This window comes from Hordeum vulgare, chromosome 3H (assembly GCF_904849725.1).
Source record: "Hordeum vulgare subsp. vulgare chromosome 3H, MorexV3_pseudomolecules_assembly, whole genome shotgun sequence".
NCBI classification, from domain to species: domain Eukaryota; kingdom Viridiplantae; phylum Streptophyta; class Magnoliopsida; order Poales; family Poaceae; genus Hordeum; species Hordeum vulgare.
The window spans coordinates 154,227,999-154,246,012 of record NC_058520.1 but is presented as its reverse complement, the minus strand read 5'-3'; positions in this window follow the sequence as shown (position 1 = coordinate 154,246,012).

Below are 18,014 nucleotides of genomic sequence, written 5' to 3'. Positions count from 1 at the left end.
CGAGGTAGGCGCCGATCTGTGCCACCTCGGGAATCGGCTTGGGGGACTTCGCCGTCCAATTCAACTTCATCGGAGCATTGATGTTGAACGGGGGCATGTTGAGGGCGTCCTCGGCAGGGTCGGTGCTCTTCAAGTAGAAGAAACCCCTCTGCCAGTGCTGGATGGACTCTTGCTGCGGCAGCTGGGGGAAATCGGACTTCGAGCGATGATGCACCACTGCGGCTCCGCACTGTGTCATTGAGCGTGGTCCAGCGAGCTTCTCCACCTTGACCTTCTCCATGGCGATGGATTGTTGTTTGAAGAAGAACAAGCTCCGCCAGAGATCGAGGCGGGGCTCGATCCCCAGGAAACCCTCGCACAAGACCACGAAGGCTGACAGCTGCAATATGGCGTTCGGCGCGAGGTGATGCGGCTGCAGGCCGAAGAAGTGGAGCCACTCGGAGAAGAAGGAGCTCGCCGGGATCCCGAAGCCCCGGTAGAAGTGCTCATTAAAGACGATGACCTCCCCCCCGGTAGGTGTAGGGGCGGTCTCGGTGCCAGGGATTCGCACCAGCACCTGGGAGGCCGGGGGCAGCAGCCGATGATGGCGGAGCGCATTGATATGCCCCTGGCCGATCTCGCTGCCCAGCCAGGCTCCCTGCGATGAAGACTTCTTCGAGGAAGAACCGCCGGCCATGGCTGCGGGCGGCTAGAGCTCGAAGGGGGTTCGTGGCTCGGCGGCGACAAAGGCGACGAAGACGAAGATGACAGGCTTTTTCTCTCTAAGCTCAGGGAGGAAGAGAGCGTCGATGCGGGGCGAGAAGGGGGGCGAATGGCCTCATCGGAACACCCGCATCCTATTTAAACCCCATGAAGCGTCGTGGGGAGGGGATCCGGTGCGCGCGGAACCGCACTAACGCCGTGTATTACGGACGGTAGAGCTTCCCTAAGCCCAACCGTCGCGGAGTAAATCCGCAGAGGATCTCTCGCGCGGAGGCCGAGGGGGCGTCGTGGCGGGACCCAGGGCCCAGGCCTGGTCCCGTCACCAGTAATCACCATCATTACGTCAGGCGGGGCCTGGCACGTGGCGTGTTCTAAGCGACCCGCGACAAAGCCGAGGCGTCGCTTCGAAGCCAACCGGCTTCGGAGCCGGCGTCCCCTATCGCGGATGGCGGCAGGAATACCAAGATCAAATATTAAGCCGGTGAGGCCGCCTATCCGTAGACGGCGGGCCTCTCCAGCTTTGGGGACTACTGTCAGGGGGATAACCCCGGGGTAGGGTCATCGAGCCTGCTCCTTCATTTCCTGCCCAAAGGGAATGACCAAGTATAGTTCCCCAAGGCCCAAGTCTTCTAGCCGGCTAGGCTGCGCCTGCCGGCTGGAGGACGAGGCGGCCAACTCTCTGGCTGGCTAGGCAGCCCCTACCGGCTATAAGCGAGTCGGTTACCTCTTCCTAGCCGTCTTGGCCAAGCCAGCTGGCTAGGGACGAGGGGGCCGTGCCCAAGCCGGCTAGCCAAGCAGGCTAGCCGACCGGGGATCTCAAGTCACATCAGATCGTAGGTCATGACAAGACCTTACGATTAAAGGTGGCTACTCGTCAGCAAAGGTACTGGATCGGAGTGTACGGTAGGTATGAGCGTCGGTGGCCACGCCGCTGACCTACCCCGGCTCTGATCCATCACCTAGCATAGTGTCAGACCGTCAAACTCCCACTCCATTACTACACTCGGCGTGGGGAACAGTGGAGGCGGTCGTACTATCTGCCCATGACGAATCTCGCTGGACGACGCTCGACGTAGAGCGCGTGCTCGGCGTCAACCTTACGCGAGAGCTTCATTGGCCAGCCGGCGCGTCCCACTGCCAGACGAGACCATGCAGCCGGCGAGCCCCTCAAGCGACAAGACAAGACCCTCGTGGGCCCCTGGTCAGTCGGCGAGGCTGCCAGCCGGGCCCTAATCTTGTACCTTTTATCCATATTGTAGGCCGGCGGGTTCGTCTATAAAACCCCCCGGTCATCCTCCATGCAGGATGTCGGTCGAACAACACTTCACACCCACTAACCATATAGAGAGAGGCAGAGATGAGTCGGCTGCTCCCCTCTTCCTCCTCCTCAACATAGCTCCAGGAGCAACCTTGTAATCCATCCATATACATCATACACTCTGGCAGGACTAGGGGTCTTATCTCTACGGAGAGCCCTGAACCTGGGTACATCGTGCGTTCCATGCTAGTACCAACCTCGTTCCCAGCGCCCTCCTTTGTCCCTTCGGTTTTCACCGACTTTAGCCTACCTATGGCATATGTTGTGAGTATTCACCGACAATTACCAAGTCCATGTCTCAAAACTATTTGAGAGGAATCAAACTTCTCTTTCTAATCAATGCACATGAAGATGGAAGTTTTATTGTATCCTCGTTGGATTCCTATGACCTTTGGGACTACTTTCATAGCACAAGCCAACTACCAAGTTATTCAGAGAGATCACTCTCAAAAAGATATAAGTGAAGATTGAGAGTTCTTATTTCTCCAAAATATGACACCGCCATGCTCTACAATATCTAAATGAAGCACTCAGAGCAAAGTTATCTATCTCAAAAGATATAAGTGAAGCACATGTGAGATCTTTCCACTCTTTATCCCATTGTCCATGAGAACATCACCCAAAACTTGAAAACTTCACTACACAAAACTTAAACACAAACTCGTGATATCATTAGCACAAGAAAACAAACTACCACTTCTTGAGGTACTGTAGCAATCTTGATTTCTATTTATATTGGTGTTAGATCACTGTATTCTCACTTTTCCATGGCTAGTACCCCCCGATACTATCCATAGTTTCATCAAAACAAGCAACCAACACAAAAAAAATAGAATCTGTCAAAAACAGACCAGTCTGTAGCAATCTGTATACTTCGTATACTTCTGGTATCTCAAAAATTCTGAAAACTTACGACAGTTTTGGAAATTGGCATATCAACTAGCAACAAAAAGAATCAACTCAAAATCTCTTTCTAGATAAAAATGAAAAATAATTTCGTGAGCTAAAAGTTTCTGTCTTTTTCCAGCAGGATCAAACAACCATCACCAAACTAGTCATAAAGGTTTTACTTGGCTCAAACACAAAAAGAAACACAAAATACACAATCATAACAGAATTATGATGGCGTGGACGCAACAAAACAGAAAGCATAAATTCATTGGGTTGCCTTCCAACAAGCGCTATTGTTTAACGCCCTTAGCTAGGCATAAGGTGATAGAATCACGTATCATCGTCTTTGGTGCTCAAACCATAAGTAGCCCTCATCATCTTAAGGTCTTCATCTCTCTTACTAGATGGTTCGCCACTATTTTTAGGAACAAAAACAGACTTGGTGGCCTTATTGTGGGCAAAAATTGGAGTGTTCTGCACAGCGGCAAAAGCGGAACCCAAGTTGGTTATAACATCCTCTAGTTTGCCAATCCTAGCAGAATCATGACCTAGTTTTTCGTTAACTGTGGGTTCCCTCTCCTTTAGATTTTTCAAAGTCATTCCCACCTTGGATCTGTACTGAGTGATTTGATTGTGGATCTTTTTATCAAAATTCTCAATGAGTTCAATTGTAGCAACTTTATTTTCAATGATATCCAGCCTACGCATCACATGTTCCAAAGTTAAGGTGGTTCCATTAACCATGAGTGGGGGTGAGCCTACCAAATTTATCAAAGCACTGTAAGAATTAACGGTATGGCTACCCAAGAAGTCTCCGCCTACGATGGTGTCAAGAACATACCTATTCCAAGGGGAAATACCCACATAAAAGCTGCGAAGCAGGACAGTAGTGGATTGCTTACGAGTAGATCTATTCTGAGCATTGCAAATTCAATACCAAGCATCCTTTAAATTTTCTTCCTCAATTTGTGTAAAATTGAGAACTTCACTCTCGAGAATATCATTCGAAGCGGTAGGTCTAGCCATGAGGATAGGTAGACTATCCCACTCAAGCAGGCAGAAAGCAAGCGAAAGAAAAGGGCGAAGAAAAAGGCAAATATTTTTTTGTAAATTTTTGTGTTTTAGAAGTGGGGGAGAGGAAAGTGAGAGGCAAAAAAGTAAATGAAAGAGATGAGTTTGAGACACTTACTTGGATAAGCTTCACTTAGTATAATCCCCGGTGCCAGAAATTGACACGTTGACGGGAGACTATTCTTGACTTGATCCTCCCCGGCAACGGCGCCAGAAATTCTTCTTGCTACCTCTTGAGATTGTGTTAGTTTTTCCGTTGAAGAGGAAAGGGTGATGCAACATAATAGCAGTAAGTATTTTCCTCAGTTTTGAGAAACAAGGTATCAATCTAGTAGGAGAATCAAGCCAAGTGTCCAGAGTACCTGCGCAAACACAAACGAGCTTGCACCCAACGCTATAAAGGGGTTGTCAATCCCTTCACGACTGATTGCAAAGTGAGATCTGAAGGTGGAAAGTGCAACGAAGTAAAAGTGTAAGGCTGAAAAAATGATGTCAAGTAGACCCCGGGGCCATAGTGTTCACTAGAGGCTTCTCTCAAAATAGCAAATATTACGGTGGGTGAATGAATTACTGTCGAGCAATTGATAGAACCGCGCAAAGCATGACGATATCTAAGGCAATGATCATACATATAGGCATCACGTCCGAGACAAGTAGACCGATACTGTGTGCATCCACTACTATTACTCCACACATCGACCGCTATCCAGCATGCATCTAGTGTATTGTGTTCATGACGAATAGAGTAACGCCTTAAGCAAGATGACATGATGTAGAGGGATAAATTCATGCAACAGATATAAACCCCATCTTTTTACCCTTGATGGCAACAACACAATGCGTGCCTCGCTACCCCTTCTGTCACTGGGTGAGGTCACCGCAGGGTATGAACCCAGAACCAAGCACTTCTCCCATTGCAAGAATCATAGATCAAGTTGGCCAAACAAAACCCACAACTCGAAGAGAATTACAAGGATATGAAATCATGCATATAAGAGATCAGAAGAAACTCAAATAAGATTCATAGATAATCTAATCATAAATCCACAATTCATCGGATCTCGACAAACACACCGCAAAAGAAGATTACATCGGATAGATCTCCATGAAGATCATGGAGAACTTTCTATTGAAGATCCAAGTAAGTTCTCACGCCCTGTGCATATCTTCTGTTCCGGGAAAAATCTTTTCGGAAGTTTTATTCCGTTTGGCCTCCGTTTAATATTCTCCTCTGAAAAGGGTCAAAAACAAGGAAACAACAGGAACTAGCACTTGGCACTGAGTTAATAAGTTAGTCCCAAAAAAGATATAAAAGGCATACAAAACATCCAAAGTTTGACAAGATAATAGCATGGAACCATAAAAAATTATAGATATGTTGGAGACGTATCACAAGCCACCCCCTAGAGCGTCACCCCCTCCTCCTCTTGGCTGCCGCATCACCTAGGGGAAACCCTAGGGTGGTCGTCCCTCCTCCTCCTCCCTCCTATATATAGTGGAGGGTTTGGGAGGGCTGCACACACCTGAAACACCACCTCTTGGTGCAGCCCTGCCTCTCCCTCTTCTCCTACTCCGCGGCGCTTGGCGAAGCCGTGCCGGAGAACTGCATAGCTCCTCCATCACCACACCGTCGTGCTGTCGGAGCTCTCCCTCAACTTCTCCTCTCTCCTTGATGGATCAAGGTGAAGGAGACGTCACCAGCCTGCACGTGTGTTGAACGCGGAGGCGCCGTTGTTCAGCGCTTAGATCGGAATCTTCCACGATCTGAATCGCTACGAGTACGGCTCCATCAACCGCGTTCATAGTAACACTTCTGCTTAGCGATCTTTAAAGGTATGAAGATGCTCTACCAACCTCTCTCATTGATGGTTTAGCCTAGATAGATCTTGGTATGACATAGTAATTTTTTTAAATTACTACTGTGTTCCCCAACAGTAGCATCCGAGCCAAGTTCTATGCGTAGATTCTATGCACGACTAGAACACAAAAGTTGTGGGCGATGATTTTGTAAATTGCTTGCCGTTACTAGTCCAATCTTTTTTTGGCGGTATTGTGGGATGAAGTGGCCCAGACCGACTTTACACGTATGCTTACGTGAGACTGGTTCCACTGCCTGACATGCACTTGTTGCATAAGGTGGCTAGTGGGTGTCTATCTCTCCCACTTTAGTCGAATTGGATTCGATGAAAAGGGTCCTTATGAAGGGTAAATATCATTGGCATATCAACGTTATGGTTGTCACGTAGGTAAGAAACGTTCTTGCGAGAAACCCATAGCAGCCCCATAAAACTTGCAACAACAATTCGAGGACGTCTCACTTGTTTTTGCAGGGTATGCTATGTGATGTGATATGGCCAAAAGGATGTGATGATATATATGTGATGTATGAGATTGATCATGTTCTTGTAATAGGATTCATGACTTGCATGTCGATGAGTATGACAACCGACAGGAGCCATATGAGTTGTCTTAATTTATTGTATGAGATGCAACGCCATGTGGATACTTTACTTTATTGCTAACCATTAGCAGTAGTAGTAGAAGTAATAGTTGGCGAGACAACTTCATGAAGACACAGTGATGGAGATCATGATGATGGAGATCATGGTGTTATGCCGGTGACAATGATGATCATGTCGCGCCCGAAGATGGAGATCAAAGGCACAAGATGATAATGGCCATATCATGTCACTATATGATTGCATGTGATGTTTATCATGTTTTTCTATATCTTATTTGCTTAGAACGACGGTAGTAAATAAGATGATCCCTTCACTAAAATTTCAAGAAAAGTGTTCCCCCTAAGTGTGCACCATTGCGAAGGATCGTTGTCTCGAAGCACCACGTGATGATCGGGCGTGATAGATTCTAACATACACATACAACGGGTGTAAGCCAGATTTAAACATGCAAAACACTTAGGTTGACTTGATGAGACTAGCATGTACAGACATGGCCTTGGAACACGAGAGACCGAAAGGTCGAACATGAGTCGTATGGAGATATGATCAACATGGAGATGTTCACCATTGATGACTAGTCCGCCTCACGTGATGACCGGACACGGGCTAGTCGACATGGATCATGTATCACTTAAATGACTGGAGGGATGTCGATCTAAGTGGGAGTTCATTGTATAATTTGATTAGATGAACTTAATTATCATGAACTTAGTCTAAAATATTATAGATCCAATGGCCAACGCTGTTGGGGATATTATCCGTTGCCTAACTCGCCCAGGTCCTGGGCCGGGTTAGGCTCAAGGCGAATCAGGACCAAAGGCTTCAAAGTGGGCTTAGACCCGGGACAAGAGGAGACATGAGAAGACCTTCAAACAAGATGGCGGTTCAAGGGGAATCTTCAAACCCCAGTTTTTCCATATTGGACAGATCCAAGATGGTTTTGCCCTTATCCACAAAAGATGGTGTGTCCTTTGATGTGTGCTTGGTCAACACCGTGGTTACCGGCTTAGAATATCCTGTGCCGGTAAACTTGACATGTTCCGGGTCAAACATTATATCTTCATCCGCCTTTTCAGGACTTGGCCGGTAGAGATCTTCACTATCTTCTTTGGCTGGGCTGGACGGCTCAGGAAAGTTGTCAAGAGCATTGGTGTGAGGTTCAGCCGGGTCATCCTGCTCTTCATGAAGTGAGGAGCTCACTCCCGCTTTTTCAGCTGTCTTGGGGTCGGGCGTTGACCTGCTAACCTTGCTTTTCTTTGCTTGAGCCCTGTAAATGTGCTTCGGCTAGGATCAAAGTTGAAAGAGAAGTACTTAGAAAATATGTTGGCAAAAGAGCTTACCCCTGGAGGCGGATTAATGGAGGCAGAGCTGAAGTAGCTGAGTCGCCAGACGAGGGAGGTGAAACCTGCTGAAAACAAAACAGAAAGTTGAGTAAGTCATGAAGATAGTCTTCTTAAGAAAGACATTAAATTGAAAGTGTACCTCTCTTTGACGCTTGCGACTGCCTTTCTTCTCGGGCAAAACCAGACAAGAGATCCCCAGAGTGGCTTCGAGTATGACGTTTTGGAGTGTAACGCGCCTTCTTCAAAAGGAAATTGGGGTCCAGATGAGCATCCGGGTGAGATAGGGGGACTTTCCTACAGACTCGCCTTGCCCGCTTGCGGGAAGAAAAATATGAGTCAGAAGAAACGGAAATTACCTCAATTTTTTTGTCCTGGCTCTCCATGTCATCCTCCTAAAAAGTGAAAACAACAGAACTTAAGCATGGGCAAATTGGGAACAAAAGGAAGAAGAAGCATTTACCTTTGAGTGTTCCTTCCCGGCCCGAGACTCGCCTACAATGGATGACTCCATTGCGGCGGCTTTGACTTTGGCTTTCCTCTTTGAAGCGGGTTTCGCAAGCACCTTTTTATGGCAGTTTTTGTTAATCGCTTCCAGAAAGGCTAGTCCTTCTGAGTAATGTAAGAAGAATACAGATCAAAACAAGTTCAAGATTGTGGAAAAGAGCAGGAAGGCAGGTTAGGTCATGTGACAGCCCGATGCCGACGTTCCAGAAGATTCCCCTTTATTTCCGACTTGTGATTAGTTTTATTCATTGCATCGTCATGTAGTTTGCATCGTCGCATCGTGCATGGCATCATGTCATCTATGCTTGTCTGGTGTGGATAGTTGAACCTCGTTGTTTGAGTGTGAGCGCATGTGTGTATGTGCCTTAGGGCCTTGCAACCTGATTGGGTGCAACAAGTTCAAGCTCGTAACCCCTGTTGCACCATGTTTTCAACTCCGTTCTTTCCATTAGTTGAGGCAGATTTAAAAGTTCATGCGCTGGTTCAAAACAGATGTTCCTCCTCTTCAAAATTTCTTTCTATTAATTGTGGGGCGCTCCACTCATTTATTTGATTTTTTCCCCTTTTGGTTTTATTCAAAACAGAGCCCCATTTCATTTAAAAGTAATTTTTTTCCTTCTTCTAAAAATGTCCCACTTATTTTTCTTAAACTTTGGCACCATTTTAGAAGCCCAAATGTGTTTCTATTTTTTTGTTTTACTCCTTTTATTTTGTCTTCTGGATTTATTCAAAAAATCCATTTTTTTTGCAAAACATTTTCTTTTAGTTTTGAGAGAGGAGAAAGCGGAGTGGGCTTCCTGGCCCATCTCCTTTTCTCTCTGGCGAGCCCACCTCCCTCTCCTCTCCCTACGCGTTCCTCCTCCTCCTCCCCTCTCGATCCAGCAGCCTCCTCCCGATCCCCTTCTTCCCCACAGCTCCCTGCCATGGCGACCCCCCTCGTTCCTCCCTCTGCCAGAGCCAGTCGCTTGTTCCCACGCGTCGTCGGCCTCGACCCGAGGTCCTCTGCCGTGCCGCCTCGTGTGCCTGCAGCGCCAACCTCGCCGAGATGCGCCGCCCCGCGCGTTCCTTCCTCCCGCGCCAGGGCCCCATGGCCTCGCCTCCCTGGGTCCCCTGCCATCGCCGCGCCTCCCGGTCACCAGCCCCGAGCCACCGCAGCAGCCCCCTGCCGCCTGCGGGTCGCCGTTCCCCCATGGAGCCGAGCTGCTCCACCATCTCCCACGCCGGGGCCTCCTTTTGCTAGCCGTAATGTTGTTGCCGCGTTGCCGTTGCTGCTGCCTTGCGTTAGCTTATGCTTGATGCGCTGTTGCTTGCCCGCTGTGCTATTGCTTGCTGGCCTGAAGCCTGCCAGCCGATGCATGTTGCTACCGTGTAGTTGTTGTTTGCTTGCTACCGCTGTTGCTGCCGGTTGCCTGTTGCTTGCTGACCTGCTTGCCTGTGCTTACTTGTGCCGTTGCCGGCTGATGCATCTTGTTGCTGCCCTGCCGTTGCTGCTGCTAATGCTTGCCTAGTTGCTGCGTGCGTTTTGCTTGCTGCCATGCTGTAGCATGCTCGCCAGCGTGCATGCTAGCTTGCTCTTGCTGGCCGTTGCTTAGTTGCTGTTACTAGCTTGTGTTAGTGGCTTGCTTGTGTGCCTAATGCTGTTGCCTATCGCTGGCTGTTGCTGTAGATGCTGCTGCTTTGCTAGCTGAAGCTTTTGCCGTTAGATGCTAATGCATGCTAGGTAGATTGTTGCTGCTTGCTTATGTTGCGTCGCCGCGTAGACCATCCCCGCCGCCGTGGAGTCGACAAGTTCACGACAACCACAACGTCCTCGACGAACCCCGAATATCGACGGAGACGTGATCGACTACCACCGCCGAAGACCCGAGAACCACGACGCCGAGCGAACGACTACCGTCGACAAGACCCAAGTACCACGACGACCACGACTTCCACGACGTCCGCTACGAACCGAACCCCTCTGGTTGCACGCTTCAAAGGTATATCGATGAGACGTGGCCGAGAACCGAAGGAATGTGATGTATGAGTTGTATGTATGTTTGCACCGTATGTTTGACCGTTGCACGTTGTCCCTCTATGTTGTGCCCCACACATGGGAACCCGGAAGCGGGATCACCCCATCTTTATTTAGGGTTCCCGCACACGCGTCCTATATGTTGGCACGATATCTCGACGAGTTATCGGGATAGGTACGTTGCCGTGGCATCGTTTTCGACTTGCCGCCATGGTTCCCTCTCGCTCGCCGTGGCAACTCTTTCTTCTTTTCCCTTCTTGGCGTGATGTAATGAACTTGCATGCATGACGCATTCATGGCATATATATCGTGTGTTGCATGCCTCTTGGGCCGTAGCTCCGTTCTATGCTCCGCGTGTTAACCGACTAGGATGTCAGGTAGAATCACCCGCTTCACCCCTTGGCATGATAACAACAATTTAATCTTGCCAGTAAATTAACGGGAGTGAACTAATAATTAAACGTGGAGTTTTGTCGATATGCAACTCATTGCATATCGAGCTTCACTTAATGTGTAGTGTTTGCGTGAGGTGAATTGCCATGCCATCCCTTGCATGTTGAACTGATCATGCATCATATTAGGTTGTGCATCATGTTGTGCATCGTGTGGTGAATATTGTGTGTTGATTCTTGTTTCCATTTGCTTCGTCTTGTTAGAGTTCCGTAAGCGTGTCAGAAAAGTGAGGATCCGTTCGACTACGTCGGTTCGTCTGCTTCACGGAGTCATTCTTATCATAAGCGGGATCTCAGGCAAGATGACCATTTCCCCTGATACCATTACTATCATTGCCATGCTAGTTTTATCGCTTCTATCGATTATGTCTCGTTGCCTACCACATGTTAAATATCAGCCTCTCAACAATGCCATGATTACCTTCAACCTGTTCGACCTAGCAAACCACTGATTGGCTATGTTACCGCTTGCTTAACCCTGTTGTTAGCGTTGCTAGTTGCAGGTGCAGATGCTTCCATGTGATAACATGGGTTCCTTGTCATATCACCATATTTAATGCTATTTAATTTAATGCACTTATATACTTGGTAAAAGGTGGAAGGCTTGGCCTTTCTAGCCTGGTGTTTTGTTCCACCTTTGCCCCCTTAGTTTCGGCTACCGGTGTTATGTTCCATAAACGAGCGCTCCTAACACGATCGGGGTTGTTATGGGGACTCCCTTGATAATTTGTTTTAGACTAAAGCTGGTCTGGCAAGGCCCAACATTGGTACTACATTTTGCCAACATAATAACTTGTTAATACTGAAAGCATAGGGCGTCATGAACCCGAGGAGTAATTTCACATAATACAGGGGGCCAGTGCTATTGGTGCTGGCCCAAAACTAGAGCCGTTTGCAAGGCCAACCCGGGGCAACTCGGGAGATTTCTATCAGGACACCGTACGCTGTGCTTATCCGTCGTGTCGTGAGAACGAGATACGCGGCTCCTATTGGGATCGTCGACACGCCGGGCGGCCTTGCTGGTTTAGTTTTACCTTTGACGAGATCTCTTGTGCATCGGGATTCCGGTGATGCTTTGGGTAATCTCAGAGTAGAGGTTTTCCACTAAGGAATCCGACAAGATCGCGAGCTTCGTGATTGAGGATTTCTATGCGTCTTGTGGTAATTTGTGATGGTCTAGTTGGAGCACCCATGCAGGGTTAAATCTTTTCGAAAAGCCGTGCCCGCGGTTATGTGGCAACGTGGAAACTTTGTTTAACACTAGATCTAGATAACTTGAAGTTAACTTAGTTAAAACATGCCAATTGTGTGCGTAACCGTGCTTGTGTCTTTCGTGAGTTCCTTCTCCTATTGAGAACATGGTGGGGTTATGTCTGACGTAGGTAGGTGTTCAGGATCATTCACTTGATCATCAGTAGTTCACGTCCGTTATGCGTAGATCATCCCCTCTTATTTCTTGTACTCGTAAGTTTAGCCACCTCATTTATGCTTAGCCGCTGCTGCAACCTCTCCACTTAACCATGCCTCACCCATTAAGGTTTGCTAGTCTTGATACCTTTGGAAATGTGATTGCTGAGTCCCCTGTGGCTCACAGATTACTACAACACCAGTTGCAGGTACATGTAAAGGTTACTTGATGCGAGCCCGTTGATTGTTCATTTAGAGTTGCTTCTTCTTCTTCTTCATCGATCTAGGATGGGTTCCAGGTCGGCTGCCTGGGATAGCAAGGATGGACGTCGTTCTTGTTTTGTCGTTTGTTTTCTTCTGTAGTCATACCCTGCTCTTACTCTTGATGATTATGTAATGTTCTGATGTGACTTTGATGTAGCTTGTGGCGAGTGTAAGCCAATTATATATATATATATATCTCTTCTTTTCAGTACATGTACTTGTAATGATATCCATTCTTGCAACACGACGAGATGCGCTTCTATCCCTAACGAGGCCTTCGTGCCAAATTGAGGATAGGGTCGCATCTTGGGCGTGACAAGTTGGTATCAGAGCAGTACCGACCTAGGAGCCCCCTTGATTGATCGAACATGGCCGAGTCGAGTCTAGTGAAAAACTGCTTTGAGTCTAGTCATATATCGGAGAGTAGGATTGTTTTTTTGTCCTCTTCTATGCTCTGGTGAGGAATCTTGACGTAATATTTTAAATCTACTCCTCTTCTCACTCAAATTTTTTTTAGGATCACACAGATATTTTTGGAATCTATATGATGCTGATGTGACGGAGTTCTGTCTTGGTGCCTCCTATCTGCTTTGAGTTTCAGGGGAGTTGAGCTCCAGGGGATTCTTGAGCACATCATTATCATTCAGATTTCTTAGTATCTCAGAACGAAGGATGTTCGTAATTGCTTCAATACTAGTAGTGGCGAGATAACCCCGATGTCCCCAGTACTGGCGCAGATTGTTCAGGAGTACTGCCATACTTTGTATCGTTGTGATCACGAGGGTCTGTTGTGGATGAAGGTCCGAGATTCTGGTTGTGTGTTGATGGATGTGATACAGGTGACGGGTTAGTATAGGAGTTGTGTGATTATTACTCCTTGTATCTGTGTACCAGATTGCATGACCAGATATTTCGGGAATTCATAGGTGGGAATTCAAGTAGTTACATATAGGACATTCTTCCAACAAATGCATGATGTTAGGTTGGGTTCGACATCTAGTGGATTCGTTTGTTCACGGTCGACTTACAGTTATACGCATTGTGTCTTAAAGAGTCCTTGTAGCTTGCTACGACTCGGGGACGCTTCGTATGTCGGGTGCACTGCCTTGCACTTGATGGCTACTGTAAAATCGAGCCCGTGCAATCTTGTCCACAAAAATATCGGACAAAATCTTTCTCATGAGTTTGTTCTGGCTTGTTTCATAAGCCTCACCCTTTGTTTTGTTGGAATATGGTAATTCAAGTTCCTTCGATGTCAAGTGGTGATTTCAGACCTTTCCAAGAGGTGTTCTCATATTTTTATGTGAATGCTAATCCTTTTGTTTAATGAGTTGTCTTGTCAATTCTTGTTAACCGGAGTCGTCATGTTAATTCCTTTTTAACCGGTGTGCTTCTCTTCAGTGAATTCAATCCTCTTTAATTTTTGCAAGATCATTCTCTCATTTTATTCCGGAGTTCATCTCATCTAGCCCAAGTTGTCTTTGTTTTTCCCCACACTCCCGCCCTTTTCTGAGTGATTCAATTTTCATCCAAGAGTTTTCTTTTCATTGTGCTTCCGTTGTTTGTTCTTTTCCCTCTTATCCAGTGATTCATTGTGAAGATTCTGCGGAGATTCGTGTCATATTTGTTCATTCTTGTCATCCTTACCGGTGAATTTAATTCAGTTGTCCGTGTTCATCATATCCTATTCTTCCTTGTACTTCTTTCCTATTTTGGAGATTCTTTTCAGCCTATGTTGTTCATTTCTTACTCTCTTTTCGATCCAGAGTGTTGAAGTTATCTCAGCAATTTTTGTTTTTAATCTTTTCAATTATTTCGAGGTGCTCAACCTCATCTAGTTTTTTCTTTTTACCGGTGCAATATCAATCTTTCTAGCAATCTTTTCTCCCGGTGGTTTCTTTGAGTGGGCCCATAACCCACAGGTTTTTCCTAGGATCTTATATAGCTCTTGCAATCTTTTGCAGAGATCTTTAATTCTTTTCAACTCTGACGTAAGTATGATTTCCATCAGTCATATTACTTCTTCAAGATCTATTTGAATTTATTCTCATATTTGGCTCAACCTTTCTTTCTTCTTTATTCCGGAGTGTCTCAGTTATTCTTGGTGGTGTTCTCCTCATCATTTCAGCTTTGAAGATTCGAAGGAGTGTTTCTCTCATCCTTTGTCCATTCTCTTGCAGATTCATCATTTCAGACTTCTGGCATCATCTTGAATTATTACCAATCATGAGTAATCCCTTTCGTGCTGTCCGGTGCATTTCTGAGTTGTTTTTATTTCTCATTCCTTCGAAGGCCATCATTTCAGAAGACTTCTTCGTTCTCAGCTTGCAGCTTTCGTTCTCTAATTCTTCTCAATTGTTGTCTCTTCGTTCGTCTCTCAATTATTCCGGTGTCTTGTTTAAGTTTTCTTCTCTCAGGTGGCTCATGATCTCTTCATTCTCATGTATCTCCATTAATTCGTGGTGTTCCCATTTAATTGTGAATTCTTACGAGTGCTTCCTTCGTTTATGCTTCAAGTGGTGCTTATCTCTTTGTCTCTTCAAGGTTCATTTCAAGAAGAATAAGTGGTATGCTAAATCCGTTGCTTGTCGTCAATTAAACTTGATGAAGGATAAGCATAACATAATCCTTATTCCTGTTTCATAATGATTTCAATTCTTCTTCCGGAGGGCTCATGATACCAATTCCTTTTTCTCAAGTGTTTTATTTTTTTTGGCCGGAGTTCCAAGTTTTCTCAAGTATCTCTTCGTGAGGCTTCATCTAAGTCTTCGCTAGGTCTTAATCTTATTCTTTCATCCTTCATATTTTGCATCATTCATTCGTATATGGAGGTCCTTCTTGGTGGTTCATCAAGGTTTCAATCCATTCTTAAGTGTTCTTCAAGATTCTTGTTGGAGAACCTCAAGTATCCTTTCTCTTGCATTTCTATGTGCTATTGTTCTCCTTTATCCTTTGAGGTGGTATTATAGCATTCTTGTTAGTGTAGGAGCCTCGAAGAGTTTTCCTTTCAAGAATAAGATAATTAAACCCACCAATTCTATGATCATGAGATATTTGCAACCCATGATTTCTTCATTGAGCTATCTTGGTTTGGATTTCACCTAAAGCTTTTCCTATGGATTGTGCTATCATGGTGCTTCTCATTAATCCTAGTTCTCAAGGTATCCTTTTGGTGTAAGAAGTGTTCATTTCTTGTTGCTCCCAAGCTATCCTTGTTCTGCTAGTGGCTGGTTGTCACTTCATTAGTTTGAAAGGTTTCCATAAGCCCACTACTGTCTTGTTCTTTTCGTTGTTGTTTTTCCAACAACTCCGTTCAATTCTTCTTCCAAGGATGCGTGCCAAGTTCATTGGAGTTAGTGGTTGTCATTCTTTTTCTTCATTCTCTTCTTCCGCTTGAGCTAGTTCATATTCTCTTGTTCCGGAGGCATTGTGATATTCCTCTTTTGGGTCTATCATCTTGTTCTATCAAGATTGTGGTGTTCCCTCGTTCTATTTAGTTGTTTGTTACGTATATTGTCTAATTCTCTCTTCTTATTGATTTTTTTGTCCCATTTTCCTACCGAAGTGCTGCCGAAATTTTCCGTGAATTCTTGCTTCTTTCTCATGTCATTCCACATCTCTTTGCAACCTTCAAGGATCGTTGGTTTCACTCCTTTGTCAAGAAGCGACTAAGTTTTACCTCTTGCTTTCTCATCCTCTCCCCCTTTCATTCTTGGATCTCGGGGCGAGATCCTCTTGTAGTGTAGGAGAGTTGTGGCAGCCCGATGCCGACGTTCCAGAAGATTCCCTTCCGTTTCCGTCGTGTGATTAGTTTTATTTGTTGCATCGTGATGTAGTTTGCATCATCGCATCGTGCATGGCATCATGTCATCTGTGCTTGTGTGGTGTGGCTAGTTGCACCTCGTTGTTTGAGTGTGAGCGCATGTGTGTATGTGCCTTAGGGCCTTGCAACGTGATTGGGTGCAACAAGTTCAAGCTCGTAACCCCTGTTGCACCATGTTTTCAACTCCGTTCTTTCCATTAGTTGAGGCAGATTTAAAAGTTCAAGCGCTGGTTCAAAACAGATGTTCCTCCTCTTCAAAATTTATTTCTATTAATTGTGGGGCGCAACACTCATTTATTTGATTTTTTTCCCCTTTTGGTTTTATTCAAAACAGAGCCCCATTTCATTTAAAAGTAATTTTTTTTTCCTTCTTCTAAAAATGTCCCACTTATTTTTCTTAAACTTTGGCACCATTTTAGAAGCCCAAATGTGTTTCTATTTTTTTGTTTTAGTCCTTTTATTTTGTCTTCTGGATTTGTTCAAAAAAATCCATTTATTCTATTTTTTTGTAAAACGTTTTCTTTTAATTTCGAGAGAGGGGAAAGCGGAGTGGGCTTCCTGGCCCATCTCCTTTTCTCTCTGGCGAGCCCACCTCCCTCTCCTCTCCCTGCACGTTCCTCCTCCTCCTCCCCTCTCGATCCAGCAGCCTCCTCCCGATCCCCTTCTTCCCTGCAGCTCCCTACCATGGCGATCCCCCTCGTTCCTTCCTCCGCCCGAGCCAGCCGCTTGTTCCCCCGCGTCGTCGGCCTCGACCCGAGGTCCTCTGCCGCACCGCCTCGTGTGCCTGCAGCGCCAACCTCGCAGAGATGCGCCGCCCCGCGCGTTCCTTCCTCCCGCTCTAGGGCCTCATGGCCTCGCCTCCCCGGGTCCCGTGCTGTCACCACGCCTCCCGGTCAGCAGCCTCGAGCCGCCGCAACAGCCCCCTGCCGCCTGCTGGTCGCTGTTCCCCCATGGAGCCGAGCTGCTCCACCGTCTCCCGCGCCGGGGCCTCCCTTTGCTCGCCGTAATGTTGTTGCCGTGTTGCCATTGCTGCTGCCTTGCGCTAGCTGCTGCTTGCTGCGCTGTTGCTTGCCCGCTGTGCTGTTGCTTGCTAGCCTGAAGCCTGCCAGCCGATGCATGTTGCTGCCGTGTAGTTGTTGTTTGCTTGCTGCCGCTGTTGCTGCCGGTTGCCTCTTGCTTGCTGACCTGCTTGCCTGTGCTTACTTGTGCCATTGTCGGCTGATGCATCTTGCTGCTGCCCTGCCGTTGTTGGTGCTAATTAGCTGCTAATGCTTGCCTAGTTGCTGCGTGCGTTTTGCTTGCTGCCATGCTGTAGGATGCTCGCTAGCGTGCATGCTAGCTTGCTCTTGCTGGCCGTTGCTTAATTGTTGTTACTAGCTTGTGTTAGTGGCTTGCTTGTGTGCCTAATGCTGTTGCCTATCGCTGGCTGTTGCTGTAGATGCAGCTGCTTTGCGAGCTGACGCTTTTGCCGTTAGATGCTACTGCATGCTAGGTAGATTGCTGTTGCTTGCTTATGTTGCGTCGCCGCGTAGACCATCCCCGCCGCCGTGGAGTCGACAAGTTCACGACGACCAGGACGTCCTCGACGAACCCCGAACATCGACGGAGACGTGATCGACTACCGACGCCGAAGGCCCGAGAACCATGATGCCGAGCGAACGACTACCGTTGACAAGACCCGAGTACCACGACGACCACGACTTCCACGACGTCCGCTACGAACCGAACCCCTTCGGTTGCACGCTTCAAAGGCATACCAATGA